Below are 19,971 nucleotides of genomic sequence, written 5' to 3'. Positions count from 1 at the left end.
TGTTTTCATTTTAAAGACAAATGGGAATCAAATCCCAGCATGAGGTAGTTATAAACATAGTGAAATTGTTCTACTAATCTTGCAATATGCTGTCAAGATAATAATAGCTCTGAGCATTTCCATTGATTTCTGAAGGAATTACTGACTTATTATCTAAAGGAACTCCTTATAGCTGGTTAAAAATGAAATGCGGGTTTGAAATATCCACTATTTCAATAAATGCTGTGAAAATTACCCTTTTATTCAAAAAGAAAGCAGAGAAAATGAGAAGTAGCATGTTATGGATGTGTCATCTTGAGTTACACAGATGTAAGGTGGATGGAAGGGCCCCCACATACCTTTTCATGACTGTTTGGAATTGTCCATTCTGAGGCTTCTATTTCACAAATCTATCTAAGGCTTCAAAATTTATGTTTTGTCCACATTGGACCAAACTGTCGCATGCCATCCAAGACAGAGCTGTAATAAAACATTGCTCCTTGGAGCAAAACCAAGAATATTTCTTGGATTCAATTTCTCTCCTTCTTTCTCTACCATTAGAGAACTCTGGAAGATAGAAATCATCCCACTAGAAAGAACTAAATCAAAAAAGCTGTAATTAAACAAAGTATTTTGAGAAAAGTGCATTTAAGAAGAACTCTATTTTTTACTCTCTATAGTGCAAATTCAGTGAGTGAGGATAAAACCTTTCAGCTGGCTAGTAAATGTGTAATTTCTTTGATGCATATTTTTAGTGTGAAGAGCCTTTTTTTGCCCTAGGAAGAAATACATCTCTGGAGACAATTTGCAGACAAACTTATTAATTTGAAATTGATGTTAGAACTCTTTTGTTATGTTCCATTTTATGTGGTAGTATTACCTTTAATTCAAAATCTCAGGATATCAATTTTACTTAAACAATGAAACACTTAAATAGTGTTAAATAGCTGCTTTAACAGGCAGTGTCACTTTTGTAATAAGAACAGTAATTTTATTACAGTATTTGGATACTTTATACATTAATTTTCAGAAGACTTGCATATGTTTTAGGTACCATGCTTGGTCCGCATCAGTTTAAGTAGTTTACTGAAATATATTATAAAGTTTCCTATTATATGCATAATCTGACAAATTATTTACAGTATCATTATTGCCGTGTTCTTGATCTATTGTGGCCCAGATTACATAGGATGTTTACTTGGTAAATTTTCCTGCTTTCTGCTTTTACCCCAATTCTGCATTGGAAAATTTCATTCCTTAACCTTGATAGGTTAAAACTCTCTGTTCTGAGGATGGAGAGTTTCAACCCTCTCAAACTATCGCCAGCTGCTCATCCACCTATATTCAGCAGGGAAATACAAATACAGTTATCTGCACACAAGGAAAATTTACATGACTGTGTCAAGCAGAGCCTTTGAGTCATAAATCCCAGCTTCTGCAGGCATGCAGCTCGGGACCACGTGCAATTGCCGAGCTCTGGGCAGTGTGCAGCATTCCTCTCATCATTGCTTCCAGATCACTGTTATGGGGCATCCTCGAGACACACACAGCACGCAGGGGAGAAAACGGAGAGATGGTCATGCCTGGAAAGGTCACACCACAGGCATTGCTGGTTATGAAGCACCATGTGTATGCACAGCACGGGGGAGCACTGGTGATCTGAGGCTGAATGCATCAGCTGAGGGCACTCTGAAAGGGCTGCAGCACTAAACCCTGCTGCGAGAGCCCCAAGCTTACAGCAGCAGGTAGGTGCAGAGAGTTATCTACGTGGCTGTACGCAAGGCAGGTGTTGCAGGTAGGAACTTTGACCTCAGTACAGGGAGTACAGTAAGTCTGTGATTTCATTGTCTGTTTTTACCCCCTGCCTACTCCCCATGCAGCATTCAAATGTGCAGTCTTAGGTTGCCTTGTACCTTTCCTTGTGGATGGAAATTAGGCTTCTACTTTGTGTACTGAATTTCACAAATTGGACACTGAACAAAGGTGTCCTTTGCCCTCTTTGTCCAAAATGTGTCTTGGCATGGTAATATTTTATTCTGGTCCTTATGTTGTACACAAGGGCATCTGGTTGTGCTTATACAGTTTTGAATTTTACAGTGATTTGAAGTACCTTGGATCCAAATACCTGAAGTAGACCAGGAAGCAAGTAAGTAATACCTGAAGTAGATCGGCAGAAAACTAAGTCTTCTCAAGCCCTTAAGAAGGGCTTGAAAAGACTTAGTTCTCTGCTTTCTGTCAATCAAAAAATAACACTTATAAATTATTTCTGCTATATATGAAGAGTATATCCTGTAAATGCTTGCCATGACATTTACCACATCATGAGAATTGTAACACCATATTGACTACCATACTTACTAGAATGAATGCTCTATTTTGAGAATTAGCACAGCAAAATTATTTTATCTTTTTTCATGATGATCTGTGTACTGCTGAAGACTGTTTTGTACAACAACAAAAAAAGACAGCTAGCAAATTAGAACAACTAGATCATGTTTTGTGTCAATATTTCTTCTTTGTATCCTGCACAGTTGGGTGTTACTGCCCATTGTGTGCTATGGTTTCAGTCTGCCAATGGTGTTCATTATTTAAATGAGACAAATAGGTTATTGTCAGATGATCCTGGTGATATTATTATTCTGACCTAGTGTAAATATCATGACCTGTCTTGGAACTCTTGCAGTAAATGAAAGGGTTCAGGCAGTCAAGGTGACAACAACTTGCCCATAAATCAAACCTTCAGTCATTAGGATAAGTTTTATTAAAGAAGAAATGGATTTCTTGACATTATGACTTGTATACAAAAGTCAGTAAATATAAATGTAGCCATTTATTTAAAAAGATAAACTAGATTAAGTTGCGAGACTAATTGAAAATACTGCTGTACCTTTTATTTTCACTTTTTATGTTGACTCTGAAACTTCTAAAATACCAGAGATGGATGATACACACAGAAACCCACTTATTCTGAAATACAGCAGGAATCGAAGCTGACAAACATAGCCACAATTAAATCTCAATGGCTTAATTAACTCAATACACAGACAAAAATGATGTTAATTTTTAACATAAATCTACACAAAATTATTTCACGCTTCAGAAAGGTTCCATTATATCTGGATGTATAAGCTAATATGAATTTTTAGGAAAGTTTTAAGGAAAAAAAGATTTTTCTTTAAAGGATTTGATCTGACTTCAGATAGCCCAACAGTAGGAAATATACATTGTGGGAACTAACTTATTCTTTTACATATACTTGTATCTTTTTCCATCCTCACTGAAGAGGCTTAAATTTCACACACCCATAAAATAGAGTTCTAAACACATAATAAAATATTATATATCAGAAAACATTGCTCAATGACATTTTTTTCAAAATAATTTGATACTAAAATATGAGAGAAAGGAACAAAGTACAGTTTATGTACAAGATAGTTTTCTGTTTTAAAGAAGAAATACCTCAAAAATCCTGAGAGTCACATTTGCATAGTCAGGTATACGTACTTATGAATATTACAAGAAAAATATGTGCACCTTAAAATTAAATCTTTCTGCAAAAAACATGTGCTTCAGCCGCACTGCCCAAGTCACAGAAGGCAAAGGTAGAGATTGGGAGAATGGGAGCCACTCATTGCAGGAAAAGATCACGTCTGAGACCATTAAGGAACCTGAAGATGTGCAAGTCATCGAATAATCGAATGACATGTGTTAGAAGGCAGCTTAAAGATCATCCTCTTCCAGTCCCCCTGCCATGGTCTTCACCAGACCCCCGCCCAATCTGGTCTTGAACACTTTCAGTGATGAGGAATCCACAGCTTCTCTGGATCAGATGAAATGCATCCACAGGTTCTGAGGGGATGGGCAGATGAAGTGGCTAAGCCACTATTCATCATATTTGAGTCATTGTGGCAGTCCAGTGAAGTTCCCACTGACTAGAAAAAGTGGGACACATAACTTCCATTAAAAAAAAATGGAAAAAACAAGACCTGGAGAACTATAGGCCAGTCAGTCACACCTCTGTGCTCAGGAAGATCACAGAGCAGGTGCTCCTGGAAACTATCCTAAGGTACATGGGAAATTAGGAAGTGATTTTTGAAAGCCAGCATGACTTCACTAACAGCAAATTGTATCTGAAAAATTTGATGGCTTTCTATGTCAGGGTTATAGAGTTGGTGGACAAGTGAAGAGCAACTGATATCATCTGTCTGGACTTGTGCAAAGCACTTGACACTGTCCCTTCATTACATCCTTTTCGTTAAACCAGACAGACATGGATTCAACAGATGGACCACTTGGTGGGTAAGGAATAGGCTGGGTGGTTGCACTCAAAGAGATTTGGTCAATGGTTGGATGTCCAAATATTGGCCGGTGTTCTTCTGGGTTGTTATAGGGATTGGCATTGTTTAACATCTTTGCTGGTGACATGGACAGCAGAATTGAGCATACCCTCAGCAAGTCTGCCAAATTCATCAAGATGTGTGGGGCAATTGACATGGAAGAAGTGCCTTCCAGAGGGATCTTGAACAGCTGGAGAGCTGGATCCATGTGAACCTTACGAAGCTCCGCAAGGCCAAGTGCAGAGTTCTGCACCTGGGTCAGGGCAATCCCAAATGCAAGCTGGGTGTGGAATGGATTAAAAGCAGCCCTGAGAAGAATGACTTGAAGAATGAACCCAGAGTGTTGGTTCACAAGAAGCCATGAGCCAGCAATGTGTGCGTACAGCCCAGAAATACAAACACGTCCTGGGCTGCATCAAAAGAAGTGCCACCAGAAGGTTAAGGGAGGGGATTCTCTCCTGCTCTGCTCTGGTGAGACTCCATCTGGAGTGCTGCATCCAGCCCTGGGGCTCTTAACACAAGAGGAGCATGGGCATGTTGGAGCAAGTCCAAATGAGGCCAAAAGATGACCAAAGGTGAACCTCTCCTATGAAGACAGGCAGAGAGAATTGGAGTTGTTCAGCATGGAGAAGAAAAGACTCCAGGGAGACTTTCCAGTACCTAAAGGAGGCCTATAAGGTAGCTGGAGAGGGACTTTTTGCAGGGGCATGTAGGGATAGGACAAGGCAGAATGGCTTTAAATTGAGAGTAGGTTTAGTTTGGATATTAGGAAGAAATAGTTTATTGTGGGAGTAGTGAGGTACTGGCACAGGCAGCCCAGAGAAGCTGTGGATGCCCCATCATTGGAAGCATTCAAGACCACACTGGATGGAACTTTGAGCAGCTTGGTCTTGTGGAAGATATCCTTGTTTGTGGCAAGGTGGTTGAAAAAAGATGGTCTTTAACGTCCTTTCCAACACAAACGATTCTATGATTCTATGAGTCATGAATCTGTGTTACTTGGAGAAAAGGTTTGCAAAATATAGGAAGTTCCTGACACAGAAAAATTTTGAATACTTTTAAGATGTTGAATAAAGTCAAACTGAATTAGAGGCTGATTTTAAAATCTTTGTTGATGAAGACTTATATTTTTGAGAGGAACAGAATGAAAACCAAATGTATCCTGGGAAAATTAGTAAAGCAAAGGAAACTTTCCTCCAAAAAATTAGAAAACTGAAACTGATAACTGAGAAAGGAAAAATCATATCTCAAAAAGAGAAAAAGGCAGTGGCTTTTCTTTAGGTTAGCTGACTACAGCCCGAATGCAAGGGGAAATGCCTGGCCTTCATTCTAGAAATTGTTTCTGAGATTGCAAGTGCTTTTTTAGAACTGAAGCCAGTGTGATAAAGTGCTGTTCTTTCACCAGAAAGAATGTTTGCTTACTATTTCATCATCCCCTGGAGGCACAGAGAAAGAAAATAAGCACATCAGTTGTCATTATGACAGGATAAAAATGGAGCCATCATATTTCAATAACACAATGCAATGAGCAGCCCCATCGAGTGATGAATTATGGACTCTCTCTTTCACACTCAACTATAAGTTAATATTATCTCCCCAGGATAATTAGAGTGAAGTTCAATTACTGACCCTGAATTACCGTGTGGGCCACTCCATGGGTTCTGACACAGCGTTTTACACATTTATCTTTTCACCTAATGCGCTAAATCTGCATTGCTCAGGTGATTAATCATACTGGGTCCCATCTAGCTCACACTATTCTTCTTGTATGGATTGGCTGGTCCCTGGAGTCCCCTTGAGCACAATATGAGAAGGTCTATTATGCTGTGTTTTTCTTCCAATTTGTGTTCTTCCTTGTGTTTTGAGACTGTGGTCACTTCGGATGTTTGCCCAAAAAAGCTCATTGTAAAAATGCAACACTTTAAGATAGGGAATTACTCACCTCCTTGCCAACAAGGATACAGATAACTCAGTCAGTGCAGGTAAAGAATACCTATAAAACTCCAGTTGAAACAGATAGGTCCCTTTATTTCTGTGTGTAAAGATGAAAGAAGAAAAATTCACGATATGGGTCTGGAGGCATTGATCAATCTCTTGCAAGCTGTGTTGTTTCTTTCCCTTGTGAAGAACAAATTCTACCCTTGATCTAGTTACTCAAAATAAATCCCTTGCTAATTTTTTGTATGTCTTTTTAGAGCTGTGTATGAGTAACCTCAAATATCTCTCATTAAAAAAAGAAAAAAACCCAAGTTTTTATTTATAATGCAAATTCAATAAACAAACCTCTAGATTCAGAACCCTTAGCACAGCTTATTACAATTATGTTTTCATCAGCCCAGTGTCTTGCTAAATATACATTGGTGATTTGAGAAAGCTAGATAATTCCACTTCACTTAAAGAAAATCCTGGTTTTCTCCATGAGCAGTCTCAGTGAAATGAAGGAGAAGGGATTAAAAGAGAGTCAGAGGATCTGGATAATCAGCTATCTAAAGGATAGAGATTGAGGTCATATGCTGGGAGGAATAAAAGAGAATGAGATCCCCTTTTATGTCAGCAACCAAAATACTTAAATCTGAGGTTGCAGAGCATTGAAGTAAGTTGTAATTCCCTTACCCACAGGCCAGGGAAATGCGTAGCAAGAGAAGCAAGCGGCGGGGAAAAATTTGAGCGACTACACAAAACATGCAGAGCAACACAATATCATGTAGCAAATTTGGGCTACAGCAAAAAAGCTATGCATCAAAACAGAATATAATCAGGAATAGAAGTAGATCTCAGAATGGTATCTAATTCTCATCTCTTCCCTGATATAACCCCCCTGCGCTAGGTATCAATAATATGGTGGCAGTGAATAACTGTTTGCTTCTAGCAAGCAATTTCATGTTAAGCTATAGCCAAATTTTTTACAGAGGTTAAAACCTTGAGTTAGAAGTGTTTTTAAACCTACTAATTTTTTTTTTTTGAATCAGTTTCAGACCAAGTTTTATAGACATTTATGTTTTCTGAACTGATCCTTTGAGTTCTAATTCTGTCTCCCTGGGTCATAATTTCTACAAATATAATTTTTAAAAAAAAACCCAACAAACAACAGCAATAACTGCTACAGAACTGCTTCTACACACAGGGGAAGAAATACAGTAAGTCTAATGTCTGATAAATAACAATTAAGATAAGAGCAGAAAAAAACAGGGAATATCCAGTGTTCAGGGAAAAGGTGGAAAGCAGTTGGAAGCAGACTAAAAGTAAGGAGTGAATGAAACACTCATTCAGCCTTTCTGCTATGCAAATTCTACTGTTTCATTGGATGACCCATTTAAATTTACTCATTAAATCCTCAAAATACAAAACAAAACATACAAAAAATACATACATACAAAACAATCAGAAATCAAAGCTAACAGTGTAGTCATAATTTTATTACTGAACTAGTACAGCTGTATACAGATACACTACACCTGCTGAAAGTTGGTGAGTTTTGCAAAGGGGTGTGATGGAACATGCTGGCATGCTCTGAGTTTCACATTGATTTATTTTGCATTTATTTGTCTTACAGGGTTAAAGCAAAGTTATGGGCCCTGAATCCATAAAACTGTAACCAAAGCAGCCGTAAAGGTGGTGTGGAGGAAGGAACGTGGTTTTCATATGAGCAGAATAACGGGCTGGTATTGTGGCAGGCTTTTCAGAGGAGGGCAAATACCTTCAAGCCTCTTCAGTAGTCGCTTTTAATTACTCTTGCAGCACGAAACTGTTGGAAACCTGACTCCTATAGCATGTTGGATATCTCTTGTGAGATTTGCAGTACACATAATAAAGCTCTACACTTTGCCTTTCCCAGGTTATATATATATATATATATTCATCAAAACCCTTCCCATTCCTGTTCTGCTTCCCCTTCTTGAGAGGAGTTGGCACTGTAATGCAGGGGAGGCTTTAATGATTCTCAAGTGATCTCAGAGTCTCTGGGTGTTGAGTGGCTTAAAGCTGACATTCCCCTGGTCTCTGTTCTGTGCCAAGAGCAGGTCAGAAAAGCAAAAGAAACTCTATCTAACAAAATGCAAACATCAACCTCTTTCCACCTTCAGGCTGTAATACAAGACCCTGTCTTCCTAATCACCTGGAGAAGCATAACCAGAGTAACATAACTATTATAATTAGACTTTTTGGATGAGACTAATCCTTCCTTCAAGTAGAACAGGGAATGTTTTCCAAAAGTCCCATGAGTATGTGTACTTTTAATCTATCTGCATAGCTCTGCCTTTCCTAAACTGTGCACTGGAAAAGCCCATGATTTTTATTTGTTTTTCCAACTACATGCAGCAGTCTTATCACAGATCAGTCTAGATGATGTGCTTTAGAACAATTACAATTATAAATGAAAATTTTTCCATCATTTGATATGTCACATAGATTTCAGCAGGTGATCCTTTTGGAATTGAGTATGCTTTGATAGGCTTCTTTGTTGATTCTTTTTTTTTTTTTTTTTTTTTCTGTACATAAATAACTATACTTGAGAATGTAAACCTTCTTTTATCCCACTCTCCTTAATTTGTCACTTTTCTCCACTAAGGACAGCCCTCACTACTCTTTTAAACATACTACTTCCTTAAAAACCAGTCCAGGATTGGGCTTTACCTGTCAACAAGTTGAACTGTTCAAGAGCTACATCGTTAATTTCAACAGCCAGAAAAACATAGCAAAGAGCACCTCCCAACTGAGCCAAGCCTACAGAGGTCTGTCTTGGCTCACCTGACAACGTTGTTACTATTTTAGAATTTACTATTTCAGATTATAGAGGTACTGGCTTGAGTCAGGCAACTGTGATGTGAGGAGTCACTCTGCAAACCCAGGCACAGGATGAGAGAGATTGCTAATTGAGTAAGTCTGGCCACCATCTGGCACTTGTAGTCTCTACCTAAACTCTCCAGATGCAGCTCTGAGCAGCTGTAAATAAAGACTTTCAGCAGTCAAAGGTAATTTATATTAGATATTTTATTCTGTTAGTTAAAGTCCAGAGAATTCCGTGTGTCTGACAGCCTTCTGTGAGCCAGAAGGAAGAATATGGGGAGGAGGCAGAGGATGGCAGTTAAAACTATACTGCAGTTGTTTTCAAGACACTTGGATCCTTGTGCCAGCAGTTCAGTCACATTTTCAACACGCACTTAGGAGAGCAGCTGTTGAACTTTGTCCAGCATGTGTTAGCATCTGAAAAACATACACAGTTTGTGTGTTGTCTCCCATGAGGTTGATACCGTCTATTAAAAAAGACTGAAAATTCAGGATGCAAGTTATGTCATAGAGCTACTGATAATACTGGGAAATGTAGCATTGGAGCAATCCCTTTCTAAATCTATAACTGAATCTTAATTTTCTTTTATTGTCTAGTTAAACATATTTCCATATTTCTATAGTATTTTTGCAATTTCATGGGTTTTTACACTGTATAGTATTCTTACCCTCTGTTTTTCTCTACTTATTCTTCTCTCTGGAAATCCTCTCTCTAGGCTTTCTGTCTCTCTGTTCTTTCTTTTTTTTATCATTCTTTTTCTTTCTCTTTTCCTTTTATCAATTTAACCTGCTCAATTTTCTTCTGCTCAGGCCTGCATGCTTACAAAAACTCTCTTACATTCAACAGGCAGCAATTTTTCTGCCACTTTATCTTTGAAACCAAACAAGCACAATCTGAAAAAGTCTCAGTATCCACTTAAAAGTGCACTGCCCACAGATGTCAAAGATTTTCTTACTCAGTTAGCCCTCATTTGACATATCCAATGCTTTTTCCCTTCCATTTTTTTTCCATCTCTTTTTTTTTCACCTAGTATACATAGGCCTATGTCCATCCAAATCCACATCTACATTTCTGCTCTTCATTTACATCAGACTTCAGTCAGTCTGTCCAGCTTTTACACAACGTAGGGATTGTTGTCTTTCCCAAGTCTCTAAAGCACGTGTCACTGTGTTGATTATATAAAAAAAAAACAAAACCAAAAACAAAAAAAAAAAAAAAAAAAAACAAACCAAAAGCAAACTCCTTCCCTGTCAATAAGAAGAACAGCATGTGCTATAGCTCTTTAACTGAGCTCAAATTCTATCTCATAAATGGTCCCAAGGGTTTCTTTTAGTTCCATCCAGGGCCACTTGCTCAGCACATTTACTCCCTGAATCAATAATGCAATACCTGGGCTGGATAACAAAAAGTGGAAAGCCACCTTTTTCTTTTACCTTTTTCTTCCCTCAGACTTTGATTATAACCAGACACACTGATTAGATGTATTTTATGAAACTTCATGTGACAACCAAATTAGACGTTTGGAACAATACCTGTCCCAAAGAAACGACACGTGTAAGCATCAGGCTTGCAGCTGTATTTCTCTGTGAGGACAAAATTTCTGCCTGAAAAGAAAATCTGGTTTATTTTAGAAAAAATTTGAAAGAAGTGAAAAGAAATGTCATATGCCCAGTTCCAATATAAGTGATTGTGTGGTTACCCCACTAGAAGATTTCCATATAGCAATATTTTGTGAGATCATAAAGGGTAGACTTTCCTTGGTCGTTGAACAAAATCCATATTGAAATGGCTTTTACATAGATTTACTACTGTCTTGCTCTCCCTTTTGCAAGTTGTCATTAAAAGGCAACTTATTTATAAACTGGAAAGCACTTCTTCTTTCAGATAAGTAATTTCATAAAATTATAAATAGTACTATAAAGCATTTGTTGAAGCTTAGTTCCAAAGGCTGTTGCAATATCCCTCATTTGGACCAGACTGACTGCACAGGCAGTATCCAGGAGAGATATCCTCTCTCTCTGCGAGGGATTAATCCGCAGGCTCTTAGGATGATGCAGGCTGCTCTACAGAGCTGTTCTGAAATCTGATGCGGAGGGAAAGGAATGCTGTGGCCTGAACTCTTTCCTGTGTCTTTTAAATGGTAACAACATCTTTTGGGTACAAAAAGGAATGTATTTTCCTCAACAGCAGCTGCTGCAGCTCTCAGTAGTCCTCTTTTAGATGCTGCTGCCTAAAGAGATTCTAGTCCCGTTTAGTCAAGTTGATGTAATAATGCCATGTTGACAGATGTGTCAAATTCTAATTTTTTAGGTAAGTTTCTTTCTCTTACACATACTCATATATTAAAAAAAAAACCCCTAGCCCTGCACCAAACCCTCTCAATTATTTGCTTTTTTTCTATAACACATCTTTGTGTGCCAGTACTTCCTAATGCACAAGAGTTAAAAGGATATTTTTTAACATTTCTGTTTTCTCACATGTTAGCTTTATTACCAGGGGGGTATTTATATTCCTTCTTTTGATGATAGTCCCTGGCACATCTTCAGTGAAATGTAAATAGTGAAATGTCTGATTTTTTAGAATCTTCTAAAATATCCAGGACAACCTCAGAAAGTCATTGTAATAAATGACTAGTTAAGAACTAAGCTCCTACACTATCCATTTCTCAAACAATGGCTAAAAGACTTTTTCAGCTATTCAAATTTTTTTTTTTTTTAGAATTCAGCTCTGAAGTTGTCTCAGGCTGGAGTCAATACAACAGCTATTTCAGGCACACATTTTTAAAGGAAAATTTATGTCATCATTGATTCTCTTGATTTTTTTTATTACCAAGAACCAGCCAAAACATATTTGCTTACGATACTGTGTATTTATTGGTATCTGTAGTACAGTATGTTTTATAGGGTTGGTTAATCCAGGAGAAAGGTTTGTCTAAGTTGACAAGACCGAAAGAAGTCATGAAAAAGAGATCAGGTCCTCCAGGATTTCTAAATATTTATTAATGATTGATTGATCCTATGTAGAGTACAGTTTAATGGACTTAGATCGTTAATTTATGCTTCAGTTTTCCTGAGGCTTTTCTTGGATAGTTCAAAACCTCTGCTAGTTTACATTAAATCACACATTGCAGAAATTCAGGGTCTGAACTACTTGCTTAGAATTTCCTTAATTTTCTTGCAGTTGTAAGTCTGAAATGTGAATTGATGAGCATTGTGGGAAATGAGTTCTGTGTTTCCTTTGAAAAGAAATACCACAAAGCGTATAATTTACCATCAATTATGATATAGCAAAGATTGTCCAAGAAATTAACCTAAACAATCAAGTCATCCTTTGATATTATTTCAGTAGCTGACTGGCATTGTCACATTTCAGAAAATTGAATTCAGCTTTATGAAACATATGTTTAAAAGTTGTACTCTTTCAATAATTATGCTATAACATCCCTATTTTATGCAAAGCTAACTAGATATTGTCATATTAAAATAGCAAATCCAATTCATTGCTTATGAAACACATGTTTAAAAAAATAAAAGGCACACTTTAATTATTTCAAGAGTGTTCAGACTGGCTCACCAGCCTACTGAATATTGCATTTGTTTAAAACTCAATCATGCAAAATGAAGACTCGATTTGAAAAATTTTAATAAAGATAACCAGACTATCATTATATCATTTGAATGCTAATCGGTGCTTTCATTCAGTGGAGGGAGCAGCGATAGTGTCAACTTTGCTGGAGGCTCTTTATTTTGCAATAAAAACATTTACATTCTAATGATTTTATTAAAGCATAGTAGCTGTCAGCATCCCCAGATGACTCCCTGGCAAACTGTATCAGTTATCAACTCATATTGCCTTTATCAAAACCACCCAGTGGTGAGTCTGGGCCTGCCACAATGAGATGTCTATTGCTCAGAGAGATGGTATTTAATCATTTCTTCTTCAGTATTGTTCTGCTTACAGTGCATAAATAAGTGCTTCAAATAACCCCAGAGTGCTACTGACAATGAAACAAAGTATCAGTCCTATTTATCTTTCCCACATTCTTCAGAAACCTTCTTCTCCACTTCTTTTTTTCCCCCTTTTTTATTATTTTGTTGTTGTTGCAGGCACTTTTTTATTCATTCTAACCTATCATCATTCAACAGCTCTGAATTTCTTCATGATGGGCAGTAGAACTCACAGATACAGTCAAGGAAGGTGATATTTTTTGTGCTAGGAATTGATATAATGAATACTGGAAACAACTGGATTAGAAGTGATAGGTGGACTCTGAAGCAATGTTGACCTTAACAGAAAAACCTAAGGGGAAGGGAAAAAAGCAACCAAGCCCCAAGGTTGCCATTTTATATCTCGAAATAGAAATAATGTTCCTTATGGAGAGAGAGAAGGGGGAAAACTGGTGGGGGTGGTAAGCAAAAGATTGCAAAACTCCTGGGCAGACCTCTGCTCTGCTAAGGGATGCAAAATATAAACAGATACATGCTATACATTGTCAGATTTCTTTTCCTGACCAAGCAGTGTTGATCTGAGGACAGCTCTCTTAATGGTGATAAAAGAGTGTCAGTCCCCAGCATGCATACATGTCTGTTTTTAAAAAGAAATTATTTCTCTGGCTTTCATTCCCTTTTTTTTCACTCAGAGAACCAGCACAGATTACAGTGCTCTTAGGGTCCTTTTTCAGTTTAGCCAACTAAAACCATCTCAATCTCACTGGTAAAATGACTCCCAATTTGGTGGTAATGAAGATCTGTCCTTGGATTGCAGCTGACAAACTGTTTGGAATAATTTTTTAAAATCATCAGTAGAGATTAGCTGTAGATGTTCTATTTTGGTGTTAGCCTAACTTGTTCTGACAGATGGCAGAGTGACAGTGTACTAGGTGGGAACTTTCAAGTTCAGTGTCCTAACATTTGATTTTCTGCTTAAACTGCTGAGCATCAGTTTTGATCCACTGGGATGTTTTTCTTGCAGAAATGTCATCACATCCTTTTGGTTTATGGCAGCTGTCCATCTACCCAGTCATATTATCCATTCTCCCCTTAAGTGTTTAGTATCAACATCAAAATGCACCATGCATGTCAATAACGTATTCTTGTAATTACATTTCTCAGGCTGGAAAATCAAATACTGTTTTCAGTGTTTGGCTGAAATGGCATAAATATGTAAAGCGTGTTGCTCGACTGGTCTGCTGGTAGCAGATCTATTTTAAATCTAGATCCAGATTTTGTTTCTGACTCTGCTTCTGATTTGCTCTGCAGCCTTTGGCAAATCACATTACCTCCATCTGTAAAAGCAGATGATAACTGATCAAAGACATCATCTCTGACTGGTCTGTGTAATCACAGCCAAAAACGAGGACAGATCTTGAAAAGACACTTAGAGACAGCAAGACGAAGAGTCAGCAGTTCTGATGCCTGAAGGAGGGCTGGATACAACATTTAGACTTGCTCATGAGTGTGTCCGGGGACACTCTCCAGGCTGGGTATATTTTGCGCTTGAAGGAAGTGTGATTTTGGCCTCCACTCCTGTTCCTTCCACTTAATTTCCACATTCTCTTATGAGGTTTTAACATCTGAAGAGGATTTTGAAACTTTGAAATGTTCTGCTTCTGCTCCAAAGGTTTTCCTGTTTTAATAGTGTTGACAGTTACCTTATTTTCTTAATCTAAAAAAAAAAGCACCAACCAGGTCAACAAACACACACTTGCATTCAGTGAAGAGAGAGAAACAATTGACTCCTTCTAAACGTACTTCACATTTTCCCCACCTGATCTTGGTACAAGGCTCAGGGCTTCCATTTGACCCTGTCCTGCTCACTTTATACTGAAGTGCTGTTGAGCTGACCTCTTTGATATATCGATGTTGACAAACATGCAGTCTGACAAACAAGGTCCTGGTCAGAGTCCTTCAGACACAGCAGCGGTACTTCAAACACCCTTCAAACTGCTGCTCAGATGACGATCCTGCCAGAACACATTTAATTTTTTTATAAGGTGGAGACTGTACCAACAGTTTAGAAATAAATCCTCAAAAAATAGAATTGAGATTTTATCAAAATTAATTTATTATTGTTTTTCCAAGTGGGCCTTTGAAATGTTATTTCAGCTGTAGCTTTACAATGTAGCGCATTTATCGGTATTGGACATAAGTAGTTTTATAATGTTGGATTAAAGATATTGAGGAGTTGACTAAGGATGCACTACCAAGCTAACCACCATTTTTGCACAAATGTAATTCCTTTTATTAATTATTTTTTGCATAAAAATTCCTGTTGCTTATTTTCAGTACATACATGCATTTCTTTTGACAGAAGAAAAAGCCTTATATAAACAAGCTATTTATTAGTTTCATGGGCAGAAGAAACTGCTGATTTCAATTATTTAAAAGAAAGGGATTAAGGAAACTGTATTGCTCAAAGGTAATCTGCAAATTAATTTTCCAATGTAGATATTATTTGCTGAGGAATTTTCATGTATTTTGAAAAAATAGATTTGTGAAATTATATTTGAAAAGAACATGTCTGGGATAAGCATTTCCTTCACAAGTTTAAGTGTGCATAAAATTTTCTGTGTAGTAACCTTTGTTTCTAAATATGTAATTTTAACCAAAGTTGCTGCAGGTGGTGTTCCAGTGAATTTCTGATTAGAGTACTTTCAAGGCAGATGTAAAATACAGCAATCTGTTATTACTCAATAAAGCTCAGACAGTCAAGAATTGATATAAGTTTATGTTAATTGTATAGAAAGCAGGCCAAGTGAATTCTGAATTTGGCAGAGTGTGCAATTCTTCCAATAATAACTTGGACCCTCCAACAGAACTCCATCCTTCTAAAATGGATCATGCTTCATCAGCAAACTACAGACTTCAAAAGATGTGATAGAATCGGAGCTCTTACTGTGAAATACAATAATAGTTTTTAATTTATTTCTCTGACATGTATTTATCAAACAGAAAAGCTACAAGGGGTCTTTCACCATTTTTACATTACTGACAAAATTCCTCCTTTTGTGCAGTGGCTGGAAAGATGGAAGAAATTCCAGAAACTGTATTATCTATTTGGGGATAAATACTCAAGAAAACACAGTCTTCTTTGAAGAATAGCGACCTGTGGCAGACAAGACTGATCTCTCACCTCCTTTCTACTTTGTACATCACTCTGTGATCAGAGAGATCATTAGGATGGAGAAGAGGGCCTGCAAAACAAAAACCCATTGCCACTCTATCTACCTCTAACTCTGGCTAGTTACCTAGCAAACCTGTCAGCTACAGGGAGTGGAATCAGGAGACAGGTGAGCAGTGAGATGAGGTGATCCCTCATTCAAGGGTTGCCAAAAGTGACTTTTTCGAGAGAAGTACCAAGCAGGCTCTAGAACTTTATCTCCAAAGCCTGCTGTATTTTACACCATCCTATGACAATTTATTGCTTGCAACACTGAGAAGTTCCACAGCCATACAAGCCATTGCTGGATGGGGGAAATGTGGAGTGACAGCACCTATCAAGTGAACATCATAGATATCAAACCCTTTCTGTGCAATTTCAGAGCAAAATATGAATGATAACACTGTAATTGTATAATCTAAAAAACTGTAACAATATGAATTCTTTGTATCTTTCTTCCCTGATTTAAGAAGTGACCAGAAAGACATAATTGAAGAACATGAATAAGTATTGGTAATCTCTTGTCTCTTTTATATTACTTTCTGTTATTTTGATATTTGCCGCTGCATTGTATCAACAAAATAAAACAAAACATTAAGTTTTTTATTATTTTATTTTACTTAATAAAAAACAGTATAATTCAAAGCAATAACTTCAGTGATGTTAACATCACCACATGATCTGCTGGGATCTTTTTCTCATTTTGACTACTTTTGATCTGTCAAAAGTACTTTTAATTTTCACTACAGATAGAAATATTTCCAGATGTACACAAGAAACACGTGTGAAGAGAGAGAGTTTTGTTTACTTATGAAAAAAAATGGGTTGGTCTTAAAATTGGTGTGATAATAAATAAATGGCATTCAACCAAGAGTAAATATATATATGTATTCATATCTGAGCATTTTTGAGACTGCTTAGCACCTTAGACACTGCAAGAAAGACACACTACACTGAGATAGGTATGGAAAAATCAGAAAACTCTTCGTTTCTCAAAATTTGGTTCTATATAAATTACCCATAGATATACATTATCCATATATTAGAAACTAATCAACAAAATAAAGAACCATGAGTAATTAATTTCTCTCTTTCTGTAGGGAGCAACCAAAGTTATGTCATGCTCAATAATGGGTCTTAGCAGGGTTTTCTGTACTTCAGATAAAGAGCTGTGAAAACTATGTGTACTGTTGCTCACCTGAAAAAAGCATGAAATCAGCACATGGCCTCTTGACTTCTCTGTTTAAGTTTTCTCAGACTTTTCTTGCTTTCTGAGTGTTTCAATTTCTCTCATTTAACAGAGAATCTCTCTTTTACAGGATCTCTGAAAACCACACCAACATGAAAAGCTGTAGTCTCTCTGAGGGCAAGAAGGAGATTACTGGAGCAAGCATAATGTTTGAGCAGATTTTTAGCAAAAAAAATAGATTTATTAAAATGAAGTAATTGATGGAAATATGTCAATTTCACAGCTTTTACATAGAAAATTAAAAAAATATTTTTCCCTCCTGATGTTCAATGAGATAAAGTGATAACTTTTTAAAGCTTTTTGCTCTATTTCACTGAGATTATTAAATTTATTTTAATATTATAAAATGTATGTAATGTTATTTATTTCTCTACATTTTATAAGTACATTTGGTCTATATATTTAATATTCAAATGAAAAAGAAAAATTTAAAAGGAAATATTTCTATGTTGCCAATTATGCTTTTGAGATAATTTTTATTATGTAAAAATTTTTGGAATGTCACATTTTTGTTGCATTTGAAATTAAGTCCCTCAAAGTGTGGCTAACCAATTAAGTTCTAAAATTTTGTAAAATCTGAAAAAAAAGGGGTTTACTTTTGTACATCCAAGTAAATATCTCTTCTCAGGTAACATCCTGCCTCATTCTATTCGTGCGATGTGGTCTCAATAAAGTGAAGTAGATCTGGAGGATGGATAAAAATTATCCTGTCCCCAAGTGCCTGCCCTTTGCTAGACAGAATTATTTTCCTTAACTGTACAAAAGATTGTCTTTTAGAACACAAAATCACACCTTACAAAGAGTGGACTGGAATAGTGGCTGTGACAAGGGTGGTATTCATCACCTCTGTCTCCATTTGGGACACACAGAACAAGCAGTGGTGCACTTTGAGTCTGTGTTCCCTTTCCTGAGATTCTGTCCATGACAGCGCAGGAATTCCCCTGATAAGCAAAGAAGAGGGTGTGCCAATGAGGACTAATGCCATGTCTAAACATTTTCTGAAGCAAAATTTCCCCCTATGAGGATGGATGCTGTTGTATGGTGAGGATAACATGATGCAGATCACACACAGGAACAGTACCATGCCCAAGTGGAGTAATTATGTAAAAAGTTGTAAGAAGCTTTCAGTCACATTCAGTAAACAAAAGGATCAATTAAACTACTGACACTTAAAAATTTGTTTCTTTTCTTGCTCTCTGGGAATCTGCATATAAAAAGGTTTGGGGGATTGTATACAGGGATTTATCTCAAAAATGTTATTTTTAAACAATTAGCAAAACATCTTGTTTCACTTAACACCCAATACTAATTTTAACATAGTTCTGTATGAGATTAATGAGACTATATATATATTATTTAGAGACCTGTTCGAACATTATACTGGGACATTTTTTTGTAATGTTCTTCTAATGTTCTTAGAGGAACAAAAAAATCCTCCAGAAAGTGGTTTAAAATAAGTTCAATATTTTTATAAAATAAAAATTAATGGTATTTTTATAGCAAATAATTGCTAAAAATTTGTTCTGAAGAGTTTTAAACAAATTTACAAATATATCCAGAAAGCTAGTGGTTTGAATCACATCCATCTTTTTCTGCTCACCCTGAGTTTTCATGATCAGATCTTTTAGCATGGTCAGATATGCCTTAGAAAGCCATAGCATAACACTCTAAACACATATAATCTATATGCAGCTCTTCTACTTGAACTAATGATGTACACGACTCTAGAAAACAAAGAATATTCATTTGCAATAAATCAAAAAGCACTGCACTTTATATAATTGCACATAAAATATATTAAGAGAAGCTATTAAGATTGCAAAGCCAAGCATTCAAAAATTTGAAACACCAAGAATTAAAATTGCTCATGCAACCTTAATTTGCTCTGTCAGTGTATGCATTATTATAAAGATATCAATAACATAATCACATTCCTTTTTCTTTTTTTTTTCTACAGGAACTTTACCTCATAAAATGGATAATATTTTCTTACAAATAGCTACTCACTATCTTCTATTCCCATCATCATTCAGTGTTTGGTCTCTGGGACATATATATTTATTCAAGGCTCTTCTAAAGATGCAATGATGAACACCCTTGATGGTTTATCTACAGCACTGATCATTCACTTATACTTAACAAACAAGGGGATTTATGCCCCTGCAAAACCAACTGAGTTGGAACGAGATTCATGTCAATGGTACTTACAAAATAGATTCTGAATTTGAGACACCTGTTGTTCTGAATTATACTATTTTTCCAAAGGCTTGAGCTAGATAGCATTTGGTGGGTGGAAAGATTACTTTTACTTGCTGCATTTGCAGCTGTGAATTTTCACTCTTTATGTCAAACAAGTTCTTGGGCCTCTAATTATCCAACCAAGAACCAGAAGAACACACAGATAGTGATCTCATGAAACAAGCTTTTCTTGCCCAGGAAAATACAGGACCTTACAGCATTGT

Source organism: Sylvia atricapilla, chromosome 1 (assembly GCF_009819655.1).
Source record: "Sylvia atricapilla isolate bSylAtr1 chromosome 1, bSylAtr1.pri, whole genome shotgun sequence".
Taxonomy (NCBI): domain Eukaryota; kingdom Metazoa; phylum Chordata; class Aves; order Passeriformes; family Sylviidae; genus Sylvia; species Sylvia atricapilla.
This window is presented reverse-complemented; position numbering follows the sequence as displayed.